Raw genomic sequence first — 6220 nt, 5'->3', positions numbered from 1 at the left:
AGGGAGGGAGGGAGGGAGACAGAGGGAGAGAAAGAATGTCAAACCACTTTATTAGGTCAAGAGAATAACACTTAAATAGGCGCACTGAAACAGCACAAATTGCCTCAGAGTCACGCTTGCAGACATCCAATCCCCTCTTATAGTAGAGAGAGAGAGGGAGAAAGAGAGTAACACAACGAGATGGGCTGTGTTCCATGGTGTATCATCAACTCCACTTTCCCTGCTGTTTATCACCCTTAACGCTAACTTAAAAAGGTAGGCAGAAAAACGTTCAGATATCGGTCAACGAGGAAGTTATCGCTCTCCTCGTTAATTAATCAAGGAATTAAAACCCTTCGTTGAGACAGGGCGTATGTAAAAAGTGCCTGAAGACGCCGCACACACGTTTCAAAACTAAAAGACACCAAGCGCTCTCAGTTCCATGCGAAAGTAGGTGTCACACACACACTCCTCCTTGCCTTGTCGTCTCTGACAGATGTGTGTGTGGTAGGGTTCAGACAGGCGACTGTAGCTCAGCAAAAACATGGCCCAGATTCCTGGTCCCCCATGGGTATGTTTAACACATAGCATGGCCTCTCACACACACACATGCACACACACACACACAGCTGTAGCTCGTATTCACAGCAGAGGAAGTGCTCACTAAATTGAGTGAGAGAGGCTGGGTCAGCAGCTCTCTCTCTCTCTATCATTACAAAGCACTCTTATTGTGATGTACATCATGACACAAAAAAGACTTTTTAAAACAAGCACACATTCAAGAATGACACGTTCTGTTCTTTTTTTTGGGATGACGCAAACAATCCCACCATTTAGCCCACCATCTCGTGGGGGTTTTTTGGCAGTTTTTTGGGGCCCTATAAGCCCATCAGACTCCAAAAGGCAAATCTTTAATTCAAGGTTCCCTCTGACTCTTTTACCGCCTCCCAGCCCAGGATGGAGACACGCGACCTTTTCTGACCCCGGTTGCCATGGAGACACGGCCTGCCACTCCCCGGGTTTGTGACCTCGTGCCCAGAACAACCTCCTTCAGGAAGTTCTCACACAGCTGTGTATGTGTGTGTGTGTGTGTGTGTGTGTGTGTGTGTGTGTGTGAGATGGAATCTCACAGAAAAAGAGACGATGGAAAAAGAAAGAAAGAACAAGAGAGAGAAAGAGAGAGAGAGAGAGAGAAGAGGTGGTGGGAGATGATTACATAACCCCCCATCGTTCCCAGCCTCATAGCCAGACGGAGGATATGCTGACTCAGCACATATCATTTGGTTCATTTGGGCCATTTGACAGCCAGAGGCACCTCAGCCCACCTGTTGGGACTAAGCAACACACAACAACATGGAAACAGAGAGAGAGAGAGAGAGAGCGAACACATACTTGAGATTTTAAGCTGGCTGCATTCAAGGAAGGGGAAGAGGGACTGGGCAGGTGGCAGAGAGAGATTTTCACACACTAATTCTTACACACACACACACACACGCAAAGGAGTATTGCCTTACAGATTATCACTCCTCTAATGAATGAGCCAGAGCAGAGAACTACAGATTAACACTGTGTGTGTGTGTGTGTGTGTGTGTGTGTGTGTGTGTGTGTGTGTGTGTGTCTCCTCTATTGAATGAGGCAGCCCAGACCCAGACTTGTTGATAAATACAGGCTCAGCTCCAGACTTCAACAGATGGAGAGTCAGACACAGTCAGGGTGTCCATGTCTCCTCGCTCACACATCCCTACGTGGCCATGCTACAAAGGACAGAAACGCTGCACTTTCTGGCCACAAGTGCAATTCCAACCACCGACACAATACTAATTGAGTCACAATACTTACCCCTGACCTTCATTCTCATCATACCCTGAATCTAAAACAAATTAGCTCATGTGCTAGTTCGGCAGTGGTGATGATATCACCACTTTTGTCCTTTCTAGCATGGCTGTCTAGTGGCTATCATCCAGCATGCCTGAGTGTCAGGTCTCTGGTCCCCAGGGTGAGGAGGCTCCAGCGTAGGATCCATACAGGGGAGCGACGGCAGGGCCTGAAGCCCAAGGGGAGCAGCTCGGAGTGGGGTTGGCGAGAGGGGAGGGTTGGGGTGGAGATGGGAGGCTGGAGCAATATTGTTAGGAAGGGATAGAGGTACTTTGGGGAGGAGGGGAAGCAAGGCAAATCCCAGACCCCTGGAATCTATCCCCCACAGGGATATAATCCCATTCAATTAGGGGGGGGGTCCCAGATTGGAAGAACAAAGAGCTAGGGAGGGGGGTTGGGGACTGTGTGTGTGTGTGTGTGTCACGTGAGGAGGGTCAGACTCAGACACGTTCACATGGCTCTGCATCTCAGAGACAAAGAGGCCGCTGTCATCCACACACACCCCTTCCCCTCCCTCCAGTAACCCACCCACTGACACCATAAACACAACACAATACACACAAATGCTGACAAAACAGACACACACAGACAGACATGTTCAAAGACATGCACGCACAAACACAAGCCAACACACACACACACACACATAGCAGCAGACTCCCGCTGGTGCCAGCTGATGCCAGGGCTGGGTCTTCTGACACTAGAGCGGTCTGTCACACACTCACCATACCTCCCTCCGTCACCCCCCCCCCTTCCCTCCTATCCAACGGCACGTTCCCACCCTCATGGCTCCCTCTTACTCTCTCTCCACGCACACACACACACACCCACGCACGCACACACACAAATGGTGACAAAATAGACACACACAGACAGACATGCTCAACGACATGCAAGCACACACACACACACACACACACACAGACATGCTTAAAGACATGCAAGCACACACACACCACACTCACACACACACACACACACCACACACACACAGACATGCTTAAAGACATGCAAGCACACACACACCACACTCACACACCACACACACACTTCAGGGCATTTCCTTCATATTGAGCGGGCCCCATCTGGACCAAAACCAAAGTCATTGTCCGTGACTACAGGAGAGCTTACAGTACAGAAGCTTACCTGGCTCTACAAGCTGCTCCACAATTCTCTATTGTCATGACAATGTGCTCCCCGTACCAGGACTGTGGGAGCTGAGCTGAACCCCTATTAAAAAAGCCCTAATTAAACCCAGTATCAAAGCAGCCCAGCAAGCCTGTCTCTCTGAACTAAAAAGGGGCTTTGTTTTGAAGTTGTGTGTGTGTGTGTGTGTGTGTAAGCATCACTAAATAGGAAGCCTAGATCCTATACTATCCCATGCCGTGCACAAGTCCCAGCACTGACGTTGGAGCACATGGCTGCAATACCAATGAAAGCTCATTCAGGCAGAACAGGAAAGCATTAGTCAGCACTTTCAGCACTGGCTAGCATGAGGAGTGGGTCTGACTAATGCTTTACAGCATCTCATATTTTACACATCTATCTCCATCATTTGGCAGACACTGATCCTGAGCGATTTCTAATCGTGATTAACTATGCCAATTCCAAAAAAAACACACACACACACCCACACAAGGAACTGGGACAACATCAAGCATGTGTGTGACACAAGAGGGAGATCATTCAGACGACATCCCTACCACATGTCGGCCTACATAGAAAATAATGATGTTCACTAAACGTTGCTCGAATGTTGTTCCAACAAGACGGTTGGGATTAGGGTTGGCATTACCGGTTGTCTATCCAGTCTGTCAGGTTTTGGTCACAGACGGTAGGTCGGTTATAGACTCATACAGGCCAGAAGAACAGCCAAAGACAAACATTAAAGGGAATATCTATTATTCAACGTGTTAATTGTGTGCTACTGTTCTTTGTGCAGCTAACGTTGTTAGCTTTGGCCCTACTTGATAGACTATACCCACTATGTCATGTCATGCAGTGTCATCTTATGTCGTGTTATAACGTGTGTTATACTGACACCATTCAAACATTGACCAATTTCTAAATCAGATGTATGGAACATTCATAGCCTCATGTCCTGGATCGAAACCTGATCAAGACACTGATAAACACTATAACCCTGGATGACTTTCTGACTTTCTGTTTCCATAACAAACGGGCCCAGAGTCGGTATTGATGTTTTAGACTGAACGGTTATAGACAGGACTGGAGTTGGCAGAACTGACCCCACATAGGTTGTTAGGGATCTGTGTGAATAGCAGCAGCTGACGTTTACAGAGTGAGTGAATGGGTAACCGACGATTGCATCTGTTTCTCATATTCCAAAGGTCACAGGGATTACACGAATGAAAAGGAAAAAAATCACCGGCCTCCATAAAGTTTATGGCTAATTCATGTTCTGGAGGGGCCTGCTACTTAGCCTGTCATGTTTCTATTCAGGCCCAGTGAAACATACATAGTCATCAGCAACACTGGCATGAGAAAAGCCTTGTGTAACCAATTAAAGGTGTGAGCTGTCTATGAATCATAACCTTTCTTTGAGATGAGTGGTTCTGTCTGTGTGTGTGTGTGTCTGTGTCTCTGTGTGTCTAATTTAGTGGCTGTTTAAGACACTTTAATGATAACTTGAGAGATTGTCAGAACAAATTCACCACAGGTGTTGAATACAAGAATGCAAATATGACTAGTTCCCTGCAACAGTAACAGAATATGCAGAAACGTTGTTATCTTTGCTTCTCAAGATTTATCAGCTGTTTTTGCTTAGCAATCACCAAAACATCCTGCTTGAAAAGTGTCTCTGTTGACACAAAGCTAGTAGGCCTCTACTCATACCATGATTGGATCTTTATAGGCCAATTGCTTGGCATGGCTTGTGAGACAATCATTGTGCAATATCTGTACAAACTGAAACACGCACTGTGTTATAAGCTTGTTTGTCTTTTCACTGAACTGCTCAATCCATCAACAGCCTGTTTTCACCACGGGCCTTTCACCCACGCCACAGCTCCACAACTGCTGCTGCTGATGATCCTCACGGTTTAAGGCAACATGACAGGGACAGGTGGAAGGATCCACCAGCGACATAAACACCAACTTATGACTTCAAGAATACAATGCCACCAAGAGGAGCTGGTCACGTTATGGTTCCAATTGTAGCGCCTCTAACTTGTAACCCAGAGTGACTGTTACACATGTATTTGTTTGTATTTTTTCTCCCCCCCAATATGAAATGTATATCATTTCGCATTTTACGCGAAGTGGAATTGTATTCAAATGTGGTCGGACTGTGTGGCTCGCCTCTTCAGCTGCGAAAAACAGCTCCTGCGACCAATAGCGCAGTCTTCATTTATAGCCAGAGGACCGACGCTACAAACTTCATACTGTAGAAAAATCCACCCTGCAGAAAAGACATCAAATAGGCTGCAACCTGATATACAAAACCTGGGAATGCTTGTTAAATTCTAGTGGAAAAATTCCTTACCTGCTCCCTCTATGGCCGCCAACGGGCTGGTGCCATAATATCCGATTTAATTTCCTTTCAGGATGCTAAAATATTGATTCCAAATATTGTAGCTTCGTAACTGCATCCAACAATTCCCCGATAGTAGTATCGGGCGTCTGATATGGTCGATATATCACGCTGTAATCACTTCGAAACCCGTCCCAGTTTCACGCAGTAATTGTGGAACAATGCAGTCCCCGTTGCCTCTCTCCAACATAACCCGGTTATTTTGTTGCCGACCGAGTTGCTGAGGTTTTCGGTTTTGCTGTTCGGCTGCGCATCGCCCTCTCATTGGCGTGGTGGGGTCGCTGGGGCACAGTCAATGTGGGGATAAGATGGAGGAAGGTGACCTCTAGTGGTGAGATGGGCTTGGTGTAAGCAGTCAATGTTATCTCTTCTATGTTGCCAGGAATATGTAGTATACTTTCTCATACGTAAAGATCAGAAGAACCCTAGAAAGAGATAAGTTCAAGGACGTGGTTCGAAATATTCACCCTGATGTCAGTGCTGCTCTTCATTACATGTCATCGTATTGTTCTATTTGAAGCAGGCTCATTGTAAATCAACTAATCGGTCTGAATTATGGAGCTATCACATGTAATAAGGCCATTTAGTAAGCCTAAAGTTGCAGTCATCAGACTATCCTAATGTGACTCACTCCACAGTTTGGTCACCAGTCAAAGTGTAGCCTATACCATCTGTGATGGAGAGCAACTACAAAGGCAACACACAAATAGCTTGAATGTAAGGTAATACAATACTCAGGAATCCGAATTACGGTTTAGTTCGCATGTCTAGATTATACGTATAGACATTTGACTGAGGGGGAATGGCTTATAG

The 6220-nt window shown here is 46.3% G+C and overlaps 1 protein-coding gene across 1 annotated transcript in view; it reads right to left on the bottom strand.

The window, feature by feature from the left end:
• The window catches only part of pik3c2b (phosphatidylinositol-4-phosphate 3-kinase, catalytic subunit type 2 beta), a 40362-nt gene extending 34825 nt beyond the window's left edge, over positions 1 to 5537 (bottom strand). Inside the window, exon 1 of the mRNA XM_083667743.1 lies at positions 5360 to 5537. The gene's annotated coding sequence lies outside the window, so the exon portion shown is untranslated. The remainder of the gene's footprint in view (positions 1 to 5359) is intronic.
• Between the last annotated feature and the right edge of the window lie 683 nt (positions 5538 to 6220).

The sequence above is a fragment of the Argentina silus genome (genome assembly GCF_951799395.1).
Source record: "Argentina silus genome assembly, chromosome: 4".
NCBI lineage: Eukaryota > Metazoa > Chordata > Actinopteri > Argentiniformes > Argentinidae > Argentina > Argentina silus.
Note: the sequence above shows the minus strand (reverse complement) of the source record. Positions and strands in the feature narration are given on the sequence as shown.